This window comes from Geotrypetes seraphini, chromosome 1, assembly GCF_902459505.1.
Source record: "Geotrypetes seraphini chromosome 1, aGeoSer1.1, whole genome shotgun sequence".
Taxonomy (NCBI): Eukaryota; Metazoa; Chordata; class Amphibia; order Gymnophiona; family Dermophiidae; genus Geotrypetes; species Geotrypetes seraphini.
Window position 1 is genome coordinate 180,033,408 of NC_047084.1, and position 17,091 is coordinate 180,050,498.

The following is a 17,091-nucleotide window of genomic DNA, read 5'->3' on the forward strand; positions in this document are numbered from 1 at the left end:
CCAGTACAGACCCCTGCGGCACTCCACTGTTTACTTATGTGATGATCTTAAGGTGGCCAAACAGGTTGAAAAGGTGATGGCAAAAGCTAGAAGGATGCTAGAATGCATAGGAAGAGGTATGGCCAGTAGGAAAAAGGAGGTATTGATGTTTCTGTATAAGACTCTGGTGAGACCTCTTTAAAATATTGTGTACAATTTTGGAGACCGCACCTTCAAAAAGATATAAAAAGGATGCAGTTTGTTCAGAGGAAGGCTACTAAGATGGTGTAGTAAAAACTTAATAAATTCAACCATATCTAAGAAACCAGAGCTGATGCAGTCTATCCAATGCAATTTTCTGAATCAGTGCCCCTAAATAACTCCAGGAACAGGCCAAAAAAACCCAAGGCACTAAGAATTTTTTTTGTTGGCCTGTGTAGTCTATAAATATGCTCAGTGTAGAGGCCTCAAAAGTACCGGTATATTTATTTATAGAGCTTCAAATCCTAGTTTCAGCATAAAGACAGATTATCTTTGCAATACATTTATTGCTACCTTGCTGTAATTCTTTTGGACAATGTGCTGTTGCAGAACCATATTAATATTTTATTCTCTTTAATATTATTACATGATGCATTTTTTGTTTAAATGGTTTTGACAGGCCTCTTGGTTGACTTGACAATCAGAGGGAAAAAAAATTAATGTTCTGGCTTTAATCTTTGCTAGAGGTGCTAAATCATTTTGGAGGTCAAAGCCATCATTCGTGTCATGCTAAATTATTGAATATAGCTCTATATTAACCAGATGTCTATAGGTTTTATAAAATTGTTGCTTTCTGTCAGCATCTTTATCTGTGAGGGGGATCAAGTCATGCAAATTTTGCCAAAATACATAGAGGGGCATAATAAAAAAAAAGTCTAAGGCCCTAAATGTTGAAAGTAGAAGCAGGGAAAATGTCCATTATCAAAAAAAATGTCCAAAAGGAGGGTTTAAAAAAAAAAAAAGAATGGCCTGCCTCTACGTTCAGCTGTTTAAACGCCCAGACCACCACTACGTCTACACTAACACCATATAATCAACCAAAAAAAGCCTAAGTCCCAAATGCCCAACACAAGAGCTTTTAGGTGAAGGAGGAGCCAGTCCTTCGCCTAAAAGCTGGATTCTGTAACCAGTGTCTGTTAAAAACAACACTGGTTACAGAATCCCCCCCCCACAACGATCTGGAAAGGAGGGAGCCCAAGCCCTCCTGCCCTGTTGATCCGCGATCCCCCCACAACGAACCGGACAGGAGGGGCCTAAGGCTACTGGACCTATTCTGGTTGGCACAGGCCCCTCAGGCCTCACCTGTGGGTAGAGTTTGAGCCGCCTGGCCAATCAGGCCCTAAGGCCAGCCATTTGAGGAATGGCTGGCCTGCCGGATGGACGGACATGGCACCCTTCCGTCTGGCCAAGGAATCTTACAGGTACGGGGAGGGGTATTGGGGGTGGGGGGTCTCATGGGTCAGCGGGTGGGGGGGGCCAATCGGGGGCTTGGGGGTGCGATCGTGGGTGGGGGAGTGTCAAGGGCAGGAGGGCCTGGGATTCCTCTTGCCTGTATTTTAGTGGGGGTGGGGGTAGGGGGGTTGCCTGGCCAGGAGGGCTTGGGGTCCCTCCTGGCCCGATTGTAATCGGCGGCGGGGTCACGGCTCACCGGGACAAGAGGGATTGAGCTCCCTCTTGCCCCGATCTTGTCGGGTGAGGTCACGGCTCGTCGGGGCTAGAGGGCTTGGGCTCCCTCTTGCCCCAATCTTGTTGGGGGGAGGGGTTCGTGGCTCAGCGGGGCAGGAAGGCCTGGGCTCTCTCTTACCCCAATCTTGTCGGGGGAGGGGGGTCGCAGCTCGCCGAGGCAAGAGGGCTTGGGATCCCTATTGACCCGATCATTATGGAGGGGTCGCGGTTCACCGGGGCAAGAGGGTTTGGGCTCCCTCGTTCCCCGATCGTTGTGGAGGGGGTCTCGGCTCACTGGGGCAAGAGGGCTTGGGCTCCCTCTTTCCCTGATCTTGTCGGGGGGGGGGGGGGTGATGCATCATGGCAGGACAGTTTGGCAATCTCCCCTGCCGCGATGCGATCACCCCTCTACCCGAACTGCCTCAAACCGCGGCAGGAGAGATTGCGCATCTCTCCTTCCGCTGGTCACAGCAGTTTGGGTAGAGGGGTGATCGCATTGCGGCAGGGGAGATGAGCCATCTCTCCTGCCGCGATGGTTGCGGTGGGGATGGGTGGGTAATTTGCCAGCCTGCTGAGCTGATCGTGCCAGCTGCCATCAGCTCAGCGGGCCCTTTTTCGGCACTTATACCTGGTTTGACTTGGTTTAAGTCAAAATGTAATTGCCGACTAGGCAACCTGTCAAAAGGTTTGGTTATACCTGCTGTATGCCTAGGTGTAGGTTGGCCCACCTCCCGCCCTTTCCCTTCCTCTAAAAATGCCTCTTTTCGCTCTATGCGTTTAGAGGCAGGGGAAAGGCCTAAGCTGGTTTTAGACGCTCAGGCTTTTTGATCATCAAAGTACCCATTTAGGCCACTTTTTAGACATTTTTTTAATTATTATTATGAGCCCCATACTGTATATGTCAAGATTAGTGAATTTAAAAAAAAAGTCATTCTATACCATGCTTTAAAAATGACTCAGAGGACCTGCGGATTTTATAAATGCTGCATAAACATTCTTTATGTGCTCTTCTGAGTACCGACCCAACTCTGCATCAATATTAATTCCATCACAAGTCCTATCAGGGAAAGTGAATTTCTTTATAATTTCCCAGTGTGCCCTGCAGTGGCTAGTGACCTATGCTAGCAACTTTATTAACACAACATTTAACTGAGCATTACACCTGCTGAGCTACTCATCATTATTCTTCACATCACATACTCTCCCATTTCAATTGCAAACAGTTTAATATAGTAGAAAACAAGTAACTCTGAATAACCCTAGGACAATGAGCAATGCCACTGGGGATAGAGACTGGCTGTGAAAGAAGTATTTTACTATTTATATTACTGTAAACCGTTTAGATATTTCGTGATAGACGGTATATCAAGTAATTAATAAACTTGAAACTTTTAGGAATGGACAAAAGATATTGAAAATATCCAGATGTGTCAAGAGATACTCAGAGGTACATGCAGTTCCTCTTATTGCACCCAGGAGTCACTCAGTCGGGGGAGGAAGGAATCAATTTTTCTTAAATTCTCCTGTAAATGTGTATCAAGATTAACCCCCCCATTTTTCAAAGTTGCATTAGGCTTTTTGCGACAATATTAGCGCCGATGTTCATAGGAATTCTATGAGCATCGGAGCTAATACTGCTGCGGCCGGTGATAAAAAAAAGAAGAAGCCTAAATTCTCAAAAATATATAATGTTTTTGCCCATCCAATTGTTAGCTTTTTTGGCCACTGATCTCCCAAAATTAAATATAAATGATGGCCTATATTTAAGCACCTGTTGTGCACTTAAATTTATGCTCCCTGATATTCAGCTGGTGGCGAGCGTTTTTGCCGCTTGCTGCTGGTGTTATTTCCAGATATTCAGTGTTGGGCCTTGTCTAGACTTTGTCATCGAATACACGTTTTGGCCCTGATTCTGTAAGCGGTGCCTACTACCTAGGTGCTCCTCGGCACGGTTGTCAATCAACCACTAGGCAGCATTTGTAGAATCACGCCTAGAGTTACTTAACTTGACTTTGGCGCTGGTAGGCGTCATAATGTTAGGCACTAATATATTAGGCCAGGGTGTTCTTGGCCTAATTAACTGGTGCCTAAGGCAATCTACATTCAAACTCCGCACATAACCAGACCTGCTTTTTGGGAAGGCACAGGTAGGTGTGGGTAGGTAGACATAGAAAACAAAAAAAAAACTCTGTGAAGTGACGATGTCACTCCAGTTTTTTTTTGGTTTTCTCTGGATTTTCTTCTTGTGGATATTTTGGGGTCAATTCCTTTTGTTTTTTGCATGTTGCCCTGGGACACAAGGAGCAGCGCAGGGTTTGAACCCTCAACCTCAGGATACTAAGGCTGTAGCCTTAACCACTATGCCACATTCTCTTATTCTAGAAAGTGAGGGGCTTGTCTGGGAATTGAACCCAGGACCTCTTACACCCAAAGCAAGACTCATACCCTTAGACCAGGGATAGGCAATTCTGGTTCTCGAGAGCTGGAGCCAGGTCAGGTTTTCAGGATATCCACAATAAATATGCATGAGATAGATTTGCATCTCAAGGAGGCAGTGCATGCAAATCCATCTCATGCATATTCTTTGTGAATATCCTGAAAACGTGACCTGGCTCCTGCTCTCGAGGCCCGGAATTGCCTACCCTTGCCCTAGACCAAAGAGCCATTGATTTTTTTCCAACGTTGTTGATATTTCTATTATTTGTTACTGTATTTGCATTTTTAGAGCTCTATGGGCCCGATATTCAGCCAGCAGTTTTGCTATCTGCTGGCACCATTAAGCCCAGATATTCAATGCTGGGCCATTTCCTGCTACTAGCATTGACTATCTGGTTTCATTTTTGGCTGCAGCATGTTAACCGGTTATGTTAATCTAAGGAAATAGTTTTTTTATATAGAAAGGGTGGTAGATGCATGAAATCATCTCCCAATAGAGGTGGTGGAAACAAAGACTATCTGAATTCAAGAAAGCATGGGACAGACATGTCGGAAGGAGAGGAGGAGATAGTGGATGCTGCGAATGGGCAAACTGGATGAGCCATTTGGCCTTTATCTGCCATCATATTTCTATGTTTCTAATATAAGACTGCCAAGTTCACGAAACCTGCCCTTATCTCTAATACCAGAAACAGCACTAAAAGTCTCCAAATAAGCAACGAGGAAGTCATGCAAAACATCTGACCTGTGTTGACATTTTAAAGTGCAGAAGGATCTGCATAATGCAGAGTGCATGTTTCTGAAAGAATGCCATTATTAGAGGAAACCTAATGGGCCATTTTTCAAACTGTCACATGCTGTATCTTTTAAGCTCGGTTCGAGGGAGCACAGCAAAGCTAGGAAAAAAGAAGAAATTCATTACCAAAGCTGAGTTCCCTTTTCTTATTCAGATTCAGGCGAACAGGTCTGACACCCGTCTTAGTAGGCCAGCATGGATGAGACAAGGTGCTGTTCACGCCACTGACCTGGAATAAACAGCAGGAAGCATTGGAGATGGTGCTAAGGTGCACCAGGGAAATGATTGAGAATGTGAAGTTGAAGAGATTAATGTAACCCCCCAAACGCCAGCATCGGCTTTTCCTCTGATGTCACTTCCTGGACCCGTGTCTAGGAATTGACATCAGAGGAAGATCTGATGCTAGCAAGACAGCAGCTTGGGGGTTGCTATTCGCGCCAGGAATGTTACAGAGGTATGGGGAAAGGGAAGCGGCAGGAGGGGGCGGGGAAGGAGTGCGTGAAGATGGTGGGGAGGGGCACCCCCCCCGGTTGCCTCTCCCCCTCATTACGCCACTGTTACCAAGTACCCTTCAAGACAATATTTTGTAGGAAGTGTGTGGCACAGTGATTTGAGCCCCTGAGGTTGTGGGTTCAAATCCCATGCTGCTCCTTGTGACCCTGGGCAAGTCACCTAATCCCCCATTGCCCCAGGTATATTAGATAGAGTGTGAGCCTGCCAGGATAGATAGGGAAAAATGCTTGAGTACCTGAATGTACACCACATCGGTTATAAGTGGCATATAAATACTAAAAATAAATCAATCAATCCCAAACCTCTTTCATTAGTATACTTCTCCCTCTGTATTCGCAGGGGAAACGGGCGGACCATGGCTGTGAATATGAAAAAAACGCGAATAACTTTTTATATGTTATTCGCTGTTTTTTGTAACAGCCAGCGTTTTTGCAACTGAAACCATGAATAACTAGAGCTGAAAGTACCTGGGAGTGTGCCGGATACCGGGTATGTGAGCAGCTCTCTCTCTCTCTCGATCTCGTTGGTTGGGCTTTCTGGGCTTCGTGCAGGCTCTGCTTCCGCTCCGCGTTGCAACGAGAGGGGGGGCGGAGCGGGTGCCTGCGTGACGGACGCGTCCGTTTTCAAAGCGCTCGGCACTTGTGTTTCCTGCGCTGTGCTGTGAAAGGCAAGAGCGGCTGGCGGAGGAGATGATGTGCTGGGTTGGCGGAGGAGATGATGCGTTGTTTCTGGGTAGGAACTTTAATTATGATATAATTTTGGGGGGTGGAGTCAGCAGCCAAAAAAATTGCGAATAAGCGAATCTGCAGATACGGAAACTGCGGATATGGAGGGAGACGTGTACCCTATAGCTGCAAGCAGAGCTGCCCTAAGCAGAAGACAGTAGTGTACATTTCACAAGCGCCATCTGAATCTTGCACATGTATACTTCTCTCTGCATATAGGTGGCAACTGGATGAGGCAGAGACAGGTTGTAGGCATGGCAGGGATTCACCAGGAGGAGAGTACAAGTGAGTTATCCTGCATACCTCAGTTTTGAATTATAGACATATTTGAGTCTGTAACTTTGCAGACATAAATGAAACTATGGAAGGCAAAAAAAACAAACCCGGAGTTTCCAGGCTATTTTGTAACAGATGGCAGAAGGAACATGGCTAAGGCAATGAAGAACGATGCACTGCACAATTGCTGCGCTTGACAGTAAGAGACTTGGGGAGGAAAAGAAGCAGCAGCAATGTCCTGAAGTAACTAATGTAAAAGTGTCAAATATATGAGGGTATTTCCTCTGTAGTGTGAAGAACAGCATGAATTGCATAAGACACATATAAATGTGGCAGTATAGGGGGCAGTTCTATAGAGTGACACCTAAAGTAAGTGGTTCACAGTCATAAGCGCGCAAGACAAACCCGCGCCAAAATTTGAGAGCGGACAATTGAGCGCAAAACTTTAGCGTGCTGCTCTAAAAGCTTATTTTAAAAGGCTCCGACCGGGGTGTGTGTGTGTGAGGGGGGAACCCTCACACTTTACTTAATAGTGTTGGTGCTGCATTTGGGGGTGGTTTTGGGGGGTTATAACCCCCCTTTATACAGAAAACTTAACTTTTCCCTGAAAAAATGTAAAAAGTTAAGTTTTCTGTATAATGTGGGGGGTTACACCCCCAACACAGCAGCGCCAACAGTATTAAGTAAAGTGTGTGTGTGTGGGGGGTTCTCCCCCATACCCTCTTTGGAGCCCTTTAAAATAAGCTTTTAGAGTGGCACACTGAAGTCTTGCGCTCAATTGTCCGCTCTCAAATGTCGGCGTGCGTTTGTCTTGCATGTTTAAAGGCATGTTTAGCATCCGATCTGTAACAGCATTAAGGCATGCCTAACCCATTACAGAATACAAGTGCAAAGTGGCTTTGGCATGCCAAAATGAGGCATTACTGCTTATGCCAAATTAACGGACTGTCAAAGTGTACCGTGCAGCATGTGCAACTAACACTGTTCTGTAAGAACATAATAGAAGAAAATAAGAGCTGCCATACAGGGACAGACCGCAGGTCCATCAAGAGTGGCCAACCCAGATCACAAGTACCTGGCAAGATCCCCAAGAGCAGAACAGATTTCATGCTGCTTATCCTAGGAATAAGCAGTGGATTTTCCCAAATCCATCTTAATAACAGTGTATGGACGTCTCTTTTTGGAAGCTATCCAAACCATTTTTTTTAAACCCTGCTAAGCTAACTTTTATTACATTCTCAGGCAGCAAATTCCAGAGTTTAGTTACTTGTTGAGTGAAGAGATATTTTCTCCTTTGTTTTAAATCTACTACTTATTAGCTTCAATACATGTTTCGTAGTCCTAGTATTTTTGGAGAGACTCACATCTACCCGCTCCACTCCACTCTGTATTTGATAGACATCTGTCATGTCTCCCCTGATGAATATAATAAAACAACTTACTTAGCGCTGGTGATACTCAAGCTGCCATAAACATTCTTTTTGACTTTCCTTTTTATCACACCGGGGATCCTCAGAATACCATCCGATCAAGTAGATCAATAAGATCAGTGTGGCAGCACTCCTCACAAGTTCCCCTGTTCTTTGGTGTGCATTCTTAATGCCCTCTTTCATGTTTATAAGTTAAATTTATACTTTATATAAGAACAGTGTATATCTATACTTCATTGTTTCAATCATGTGAATATTATATATTGTGACAGGGAAGCTCCTGTCACCAGTTTAAACCTGGTCTTAAACCCTGCCATGCAAAGGGCTGTCCTTATTCCTAAGCCCAGGAAGCTGCCCATTAACCCTGTTCCTATTACAAAGAGCCAACAGGCAGGGCAAGGCAGAGAGAGAAGGGCAGAAACCACAATATCTGATTTAGGGCACTATAATCCCTTTTATAATTCCTTGGGCAGTTCTCCAGTAAAGCCTCTGGTGAAGAAAACTAGCCCAGGAAGAGTTAAGGAAAGGGGCGGAGCTGACAGGCAAGACGAACCCAGAGGGAGAGTGGGAACGAGCCTGCAGCATAAAACCAACACACCTGGGAACACTCAGGGGAACTCAGGAACTGCAAGAGAGAAGTGCCGTACAGAGCAGGAAGGAAACAGCTGGGAGTTTGCTTTCCCAGTCCAGGGCTAAAGAACAGGCTGTCCTACAGCCCTCACAAATTAACAAACTTCTGGCTCCCAGGCAGAGGCTCAAGGGAGGAGAAAGGCTTCCAGAGCAGGGCTGGCCGGTAGCTGCCCCTGAAGGGAATTCCTATCCAGCCTCAGAAAGCGGGGAATCCCTAATGGAGATAGATATAGAGGTCTCTGAAGGAAGTGAAATGGAGTGCAGTCTGGCTGCCTGGAATCTCCTATCTAATTACAGTCAAGGAGGTAATGAATGGGGGAGGGGAATGAAAGTTGACGTCTTTCTGTGCAGCGTTCTTTCTCCCTTGGGCAGGACTGTAAGGAAGTGTGAATGGGTCAATTAGAGCCCGAGAGATAGGCCTTGCAGAGAGAGTGAAGGAGGTGGGAACCCTAATTAATTTCCAAGAAAAGCCTGAACGGGACTTCAGTGACCTGACGTTACATAGCCCTGAATAGGGAAACTTTTGGGTGGGGACTTACACCAGTCAGAAAAAGGTGGATGGTTCCCCAGCCCCTACCCAAAGAGCATACGGGTAGGGGGGGGCATGGTACTTCTGGTGGGTCAGGTGGGAAAAGCTTCCTGAAGTATACACAGGCACAATTGATGAAACTGAAGAAGGAAAAAAACGTTTTTGTTTATTTGTGGTTTATGTGCCTGAACAGCAGTCTGGACTCTCTTATAAAGGAGAAGCATTGCTGATATATTGTTTGTTTAAAGTCCACTCAGCCAAGAGGGACTATGTGAGACCCAGTGCCCTGAACTGGGGGATAATAAAAAGAAAAATCTGAATTTTACAAAGTGAGCAGTGTATTGTACTTTCTACTGGGATTATCCAGCGGGAGTCCTCCAGGGAGCGCTCCGTCCTGCGCCCGGGGTGGGAGCCGGGATGCCAGCGCTAGGCTTATCCCTGGCCCCGCCAAAATATCCATATAACAAAGACTTAGCTTACTCAAGGTCATTGCTGCACCAATCCCCTCCGACGTGCTTCATGCTTCTTCAGGGTTGGGGTTACTGTGAGTGCTGTAAAGAAATCTTAAATTAGACCAAGCAAGCTTACTAAAAAAAGGATAGCTAAAAAGTATAATGTGGCTGCTTACCAGAATACATAAGTAACTCGCTTACTCCATTAGATAATATCACCAAAGATGTCAAAATGGCCGCGGCGTTTTTTTCCCTCAAAGAATTGCGCTGGATGTTTGAATTAAACACCATGACCCCCTCATGGGCTAAATGGTGCAAGCTGAATAGGCGTGTCCCAAGGGCTGTTAACTTGTAAGGATTTTTTCCTGGGTTCCGATTGGTGTACGGGTTGGATGACATCATCGGGGGGTAGTCTTTATTAGTGCTGGGGAAAAAAACACAGCGGCCATATTGACATCTTTGGTGCAGGGCCACATTTTGGATTGTAGGTACTTGGAGGGCCGCAGAAAAAATAGTTAATGTCTTTTTAAAGAAATGACAATTTTGCTTGAGGTAAAACTCTTTATAGTTTATAAATCTTCCCCCCCGAAGGCCTACATATTCCTCTCCCTTTCTGCAGCATCCTGCAGCCTCCTCCCTGGCCTCCCGGTCTTAGGGCTCCTTTTACTAAGCTGCGATAGTGTTTTTAGCATGTACTGAATTGCTGTATGTGTTATAACCGTGCTACACGGCTAGAACTAACGCCAGCTCAATGTTGGCGTTAGCGTCTAGCATGCATGCTAAAACCGCTATCGCAGCTTAGTAAAAGGAGCCCTTAGTTTCAGCTAATTACTGAAGCCTGCAGAGAAGATCACCTGTGTGGTAGCGTTCTTTGCAGGCTGCCATCGGCCTCCGCAGCACGTTCCCACCCCTCCTCTGACATCAGGGGCAGGATCGCGGCAGGGGAATGTGCTGCTGAGGACAACGGCAGCCTGCAAGGATTGCTACAGGACTGTCGATCCTCTCTGCAGGCTGTGGTAATTATCAGAAGGGAAGAGTGGAAGGTCAGGGGGGAAGCCGGAGGATGCTGCAAAGAGCGGGCAGTACTAGTACAGACAGTGGACCGCAAAATAGTACCTGGCAGGCTGCATTTGGCCCCCGGGCCATGAGTTTGAGACCACTGATATACACTGTTCTTTTATACTTATATTTAACTTATAAACACGAAAGAGCGTATTAAGAATACACACCAACGAAAAGGGGAACTTGTGAGGAGTGCCAGCGCTAAGTAAGTTGTTTTATTATATTGATTGTGGTGCCAATAAATAGTTTGATATCTTCTCCTGAGCCATCTCTTCTCTTGGTTGAAGAGCCCTAGCCACTTTAGTCTTTCCTCATAGGGAAGTCGTCCCATCCCTTTTATCATTTTCATCGCCCTTCTCTGCGCCTTTTCTATTTCCACTATATCTTTCTTGAGATGCAGTGACTAGAACTGCACACAATAGTTAAGGTATGACCGTACCATAGAGCAAAACAAAGACATTATAACATTTCCATCTTTGCTTTCCATTCCTCTCCTGATAATTCCTAACATGACATGACCTGCTGTGCCCCAAGATATGCCCCACTTTCAGTTACACGTTACGCACCAAATACTTACATGCGTGTGAGCCAATTAATGGCGCCAAGCCCATATGTACATGCCAATGTTCTAATACAATGTTCTAATACAATGTTCTAATTTGGTGTGCAACTAATGTCTAACTTTAGGTGCACTTAACAGAATTGCTTTTATATGCTTTCGCATAATACAAGCATTACATCGTGCCACAGGAAAGCAGACATTTATACATACAAAAATCTAACAGTTCAATAAAACATAATAATAACAGTTTATTTATATACCGCAAAGCTGTGAAGTTCTTTGCGGTTTAGATCATTTTAAATACATTTAAAATACAATAAAAGATGAAGAAGATTAGAGAGTTAAGAACCAATGGCTAAAAAAACCTAAAAATCTAATAATTTCATAGTCTAAAATTTTACAAATTAACTACCTAAGTACTTAAAAAATAAATGGGACTGAAGCTGTCGCAGGCAGTGCAAGGTGGGCGGTTGGCGAGGTCTGGTTTTTCCCTAGAGGAGGGGGGGGAGGTTGGTGGTAGTAGCATTCGGCGTTGATGGCGGTTTTGCTTCTCCAGCGGGTTGGTTTCTCCCTCCTGGGAGAGGAGTGCATCTCCATCACGGTACGCAGCAATGTGGGAGAGAGAAGGAAGGCTCGAGGCTAGCGGCGTGCCTGGGACAGGCAGAGGCACAGTTGCCGATGTACAGGGAGCGATGAGCAAACTACTGAACAGGGCGGCGTGCTCCCAATGTGTGCTATGGCTTAGAGGAGGTGAACCCCCCGTGCTGTTTGGGAACTGAGAAGCAACATATCCCTTCCGATGGGGCGGCAGTGTCAGAGCAGGGCATCAGTGCCGAAAGCAGCAATGAGGGGAGAAAAGCCTAGGGCGGCGCGAGCACTCCGCATTCTGAGGGTGCAGTCCATGACAGTGTGCCGCTCCTGTGCAGGCAGAGAAGCAGTGCTGCCAGTAAGGAGGTGCTGCGGGCTCACCGGTTTGTTTTTGTTTTTCTCATGCCGGTATCAGAGCCGCTGTAGCCGCGGGGAGAAGAGCACGAGGAAGTACAAGGGAGGCAGCGGGGGAAGTTTTTGTTCCTGGGGGGGGGGGGGGGGAGATGGGCAGCACACTGGGCTGGTTGGGAAGTGAGCGCGCGGTCTCCCAGGACTGCCGTGAGCCTGCACGTGGCGGGTGCGGCCGACAGGAGGAGAAATAGGGATGCTTCAGTGCTGGCCCGGTCGGGCACTGCTGGAGAGGTGGGCAGGGGTGTGGCGCAGCTGAGCAGGAGTAATGCGGCGCTTCCCTGCCGGCCTTGCCTCCAGCATTGGGCGCGTTTCAGCAGGTGGTCGGGAAAAAGATACGGATCTGTGTTCTGGGTCCAGAGTTGGCATGGCCACGTTTTTTCTCACTTGTGGCCTGATCACCAGCTCCCTCCGAGAGGAAGAGGACAGTTCCGTCTACGCGGCTAGAACTAACGACAGCTCAATGCTGGCATTAAGGTTCTCACTCTGCATCTATTCTGATCTCCCCTCTTTTTAACCTTTCAAATTCCTTTAGATCATTGTAATCTTAATAGTATGTTTATTTTCTTATTTTTCTCCTCTATCTCTATTTTCTTTCTTTATTACTCTTCTAATTGTCATTTTTCCTGGTACTTTAGTTAGATTGAGAGCCTTCGGGACAGTAAGGGAATTTCTAAGTACCTATCTTACTTATAATTTTAATGCACCAATATATTCATTGTAACCCGTTCTGGACTCTTTTGGGAGGACGGGCTAAAAAATCAAATAAATAAATAAATATTCCGTGCGTTAAAGCCCTAACGGAGCTTAGTAAAAGGAGCCCTAAGTCTTTGCCCCATGCTTGATATGAAAGAAGATGCTGATGATGTTTAAGTTTGCATCCTTTAACAGGCAGAAAAGCAAAATTCAAATGTGAGCTTCTTTTATATCTATTGGTTGTAAAAGAGAAAAGTTAATTTATATATTTAGGAGTCAAACCAAATAGAACCTTAAAACAAAAGCAACCGAATTTAAATTTCACGCGCGCCTCCACTGGCAACCAATGCAACACCCGATAAAACAAACATGTATGATTTGCTTAAATTTTTATCGCCTGTATTTTTTTTCATAGTTATAATGGTTGGTGACTGGGAATGATTGATCATACGAAGACAGGGATATGATAAGGTGTATATCGTATGGATAGAAAAAAAGTATACGTAGATGAAAAGTGAATTAGAAGGAGAGGCATATGTCGTAAGTGAGAAATTAGACTGAGTTGTGTGCTAAATAGGGCTTGCCAAAGTGTTTTCAAAAAGATAAATGCTGAGACTTCTGGCAGAGAATGCAGTGCAGTTTCATTAAAAGGAGAAAATGGTACCTTTGCGATTTCTGTTCCGATACATCTTTTGCGAGAGTAAAAGCAGAGTGTAGTCAGGGTGTGCATTCATTTGAAACAACATGAGAAATGTCAAGAGGAGTGTAAAAGAGAGAAATGCCAACGTAGCACACTTCATTCAGCTCACATAATTATTTTTCCTCCAATGGACAATTATTTGAGTATATTTCTCCCATATAACATAATAGGAGCTTTGTGGCTAAAGAGAGGGCAAGCCAGACTTATTCTGACTATAGGCAAGGGGAAATATGTACAGGCTGGAAACAAATAAAACCCACAGATGAGTGTGAGTAAAGGACAACTTAAGTGCAAATTCAGGGATAAAGCAGAGGGTAATAATAGAGTTTCTATGGTGACTGTGTTTCCTATTCCTTTCAAATGATTCAATTTATGCTGCAAATGTTATTGTCAGACCTGAATATCTTCTGAATAGACTTGTTCATGACAATACCTATAGTATTTGGGAGAACAAAAATAACTACTTCCTTTCACCTAAGGGTAAATAGACAGCCTGTGGCATGCGATCAGGGCCTTCAGGGGATTCACCCCACCCTCTACAGGCCCTGAGGTTACTGCTCTGAATTTGATTGGTTGAGCAGGCAACAGGTAGATGCTGCTTAGCCAATCAAGTTCCAATCAGTACTGTCAGGGCCTTCAGGGGGTTCAGAGAATCCCCAGCCCAAGAGTCTTGCTTTTTATTTTTTGTGGTTTACTTTTTCTTTGATGCAGTTTGGTTGAGCAGGCTGTCTATTCAACATATCAAAGTGTATCAAGCAAAAAGTAAACAAGATAAAAAAAAGCAGGGCTGTAGAGCTGGGGATTCATTAAATCCCCTGAAAGCCCTCACCGCACGCCACTGGACTCCTTGGTTGTCTCTGTTTTGATTTTTATTTATGCCCCAGATGCTCTAGTCCTAATTTCAAAAAATGATTTTTTCCCCCCAGGCATATATCTAGAGGTCATATTAGTTGAAAAAAGTTTTGTGATGAAAGTAACTGTCAAAGAAGACTGATAGTCTACCAGCTAATGAACTCATTCCTACATTATTAATCTAAACAGCTATTGATTAATTCATAAAAGTACATTACAAAAGCTAGAGTAGAGTTATTGTAGAATGTCAGTGTTCTAGCCAACTGGAGAGACTGGATAGATTTATAATATTTTAATTTTTACACTTTTTGATATAGAAGAAAACTCTGGTGGAGCATATACTTATTCTGAGAGAGAAATCTTGAAACCCCCTAGGGATCTTGCAGGTCTGTAGGGATTTTAAACCAAAGGACCCTAGTTCCAATCCTACTTTAACTCAATTTTTTTTAAATTGTGAGCCTTCCAGAAACAAAAATATGCCTACTGTACCTAAATCTATATATAAAAAAATCAGATGTATATGTGTGTATGTATGTTCCAGCATAACTCTGAAATGCATGGACAGATTTCAACCAAACTTGGTATACATATGATTTAATATCTGGGAAAAAATACTGTGGGGTGGGAAGGGGGTGGCATATAAAAATTATCGAAAATGACAGATATTAGTGTCTAACTCATAGTTTTCGGGCTTGCTGAGATGAATACTGACACTCCCAATGCCGTTTAAGTCCAAGTTCAGCCCCATACAGAGGGCCATTCTTCCTGCTAAAAGTATAAGCCCGAGAGCTCACCTCGACGGGCAAAATTTAATTCTGGGCTGGAGGGCCTGTTAGTCGCCCATCGTTATAAGCTTGATAAAAGCGCTATAAGCTTTTGTCACATGACTTGGGTCTCACATGCCCCAAACTCATACCTTTCTACTCTAGGAAGAGGTCATACTTATTCAATTAAGCACAATAGAACCTACGAGTATTGTACCTCTACAGTAGATCTTGAGCACTAAGATGACAGGAACATTTTATCCCATTTTAGACCTCAGGGACAACTTTTTCCTATGCAAAGAAAAGTTCAAAATTAATAATCTTTTCAACCTCCCCTACTTGAGCCTCGTAGGGATCCCTACGAGGGTCAAGATAAGGAAATTGGGTCATTAGGGCATAGACAGGGGGTGGGTAAGCAGAGTGGGCAGACTTGATGGGCTTTAGCCCTTTTCTGCCGTCATCTTCTATGTTTCTATGTTACTTAATGAAAGGAGATTGTATCTGCTTGTTGTATCTCAAAGATGTATACACATCCCAAGTGCACAAAATACTTTTAGTTTCTTTACTTCAGTTTTTCATTGACCCAGAGCTTTTTTTTTTAAATTCTTTATTCATTTTCAAACTTACAATAAGTGTGATAAAATGTCCTAACAAATTAACAATATCTATATCACTTAATAATCATCAATGGTAACAGTGATAAATACTTAACTCCCACCCTCCTCCCCCTTACCTATCAAATAATCAATACTTATACAATACATAACTATAAAATTCCCCTCCTTCCCTCACAATTGACCCAGAGTTTTAAACAAATACTTTACATGGTGGTCATCCACATGCCTAAGGGGAGAGAAGCCATATGAACACTAGAGCACTGGCAGATGAAGGTCAAATGGCCCATCCAGTCTGCCCATCCACAGTAACCATTATCTCTTCTTCTCTCTCAGATATCCCATGTGCCTATACCAGTCTTTCTTAAATTCAGACACAGTCTCTGTCTCCACCACCTCTTCCAGGAGACTGTTCCACATATCTACCACCCTTTCTGTAAAAAAAGTATTTCCTTAGATTACTCCTGAGCCTATACCCTCTTATTCCAGAGCTTCGTTTCAAATGAAAGAGATTCGACTCATGCGCATTTATATAATGTAGGTATTTAAACATCTCTATCATATCTCCCCTCTCCCACCTTTCCTCCAAAGTATACTGATTGAAATCTTTAAGTCTGTCCCCATACCCCTTATAATGAAGAGCATGAACCATTTTAATAGCCTTCCTCTGGACTGAGTCCATCCTTTTTATATCTTTTTGAAGATGCAGCCTCCAGAATTGTACGCAATATTCTAAATGAGGTCTCACCAAAGTCTTATACAGGGGCATCAATACCTCCTATTACCTACTGTCCATACCTCTCCCTATGCACCCTAGCATCCCTCTAGCTTTCGCCATCATCTTTTCAACCTGTTTGGCCTCCTTATGATCATCACATACAATCACAGCACACTCTTCTGTCATGCACATAAGTTCTTCATCCCCTAAACTGTATCGTTCCCTTGGGTTTTTGCAGCCCAAATGCATAACCTTTTATTTCTTAGCATTAAATTTTAGCTGCCAAATTTCAGATCATTCTTCAAGCTTCACCAGGTCTTTCTTCATGTTATTCATACCATCCTAGGTATCTACTCTGTTCAGATTTTGGTATCATCCACAAAGAGGCAAATCTTACAAGATAGCTCTTCAGCAATATCATTTATAAAAATGTTAAAAAGAACAGGCCCAAGAGCAGAACCTTGAGACACATCATTGGTAACATCCTTTTCCTCAGAGTGATCTCCATTGATCCCTACCCTCTGTCGCCTTCCACTCAACTAGTTCTTGACCCAGCCCATCACTTTAAGACCCATTCCGAGGGCACTCAGTTGTCAGATGTCTGTGTGGAACACTGTCAAAGGCTTTTCTAAATATACCACATCTAGCGCACAT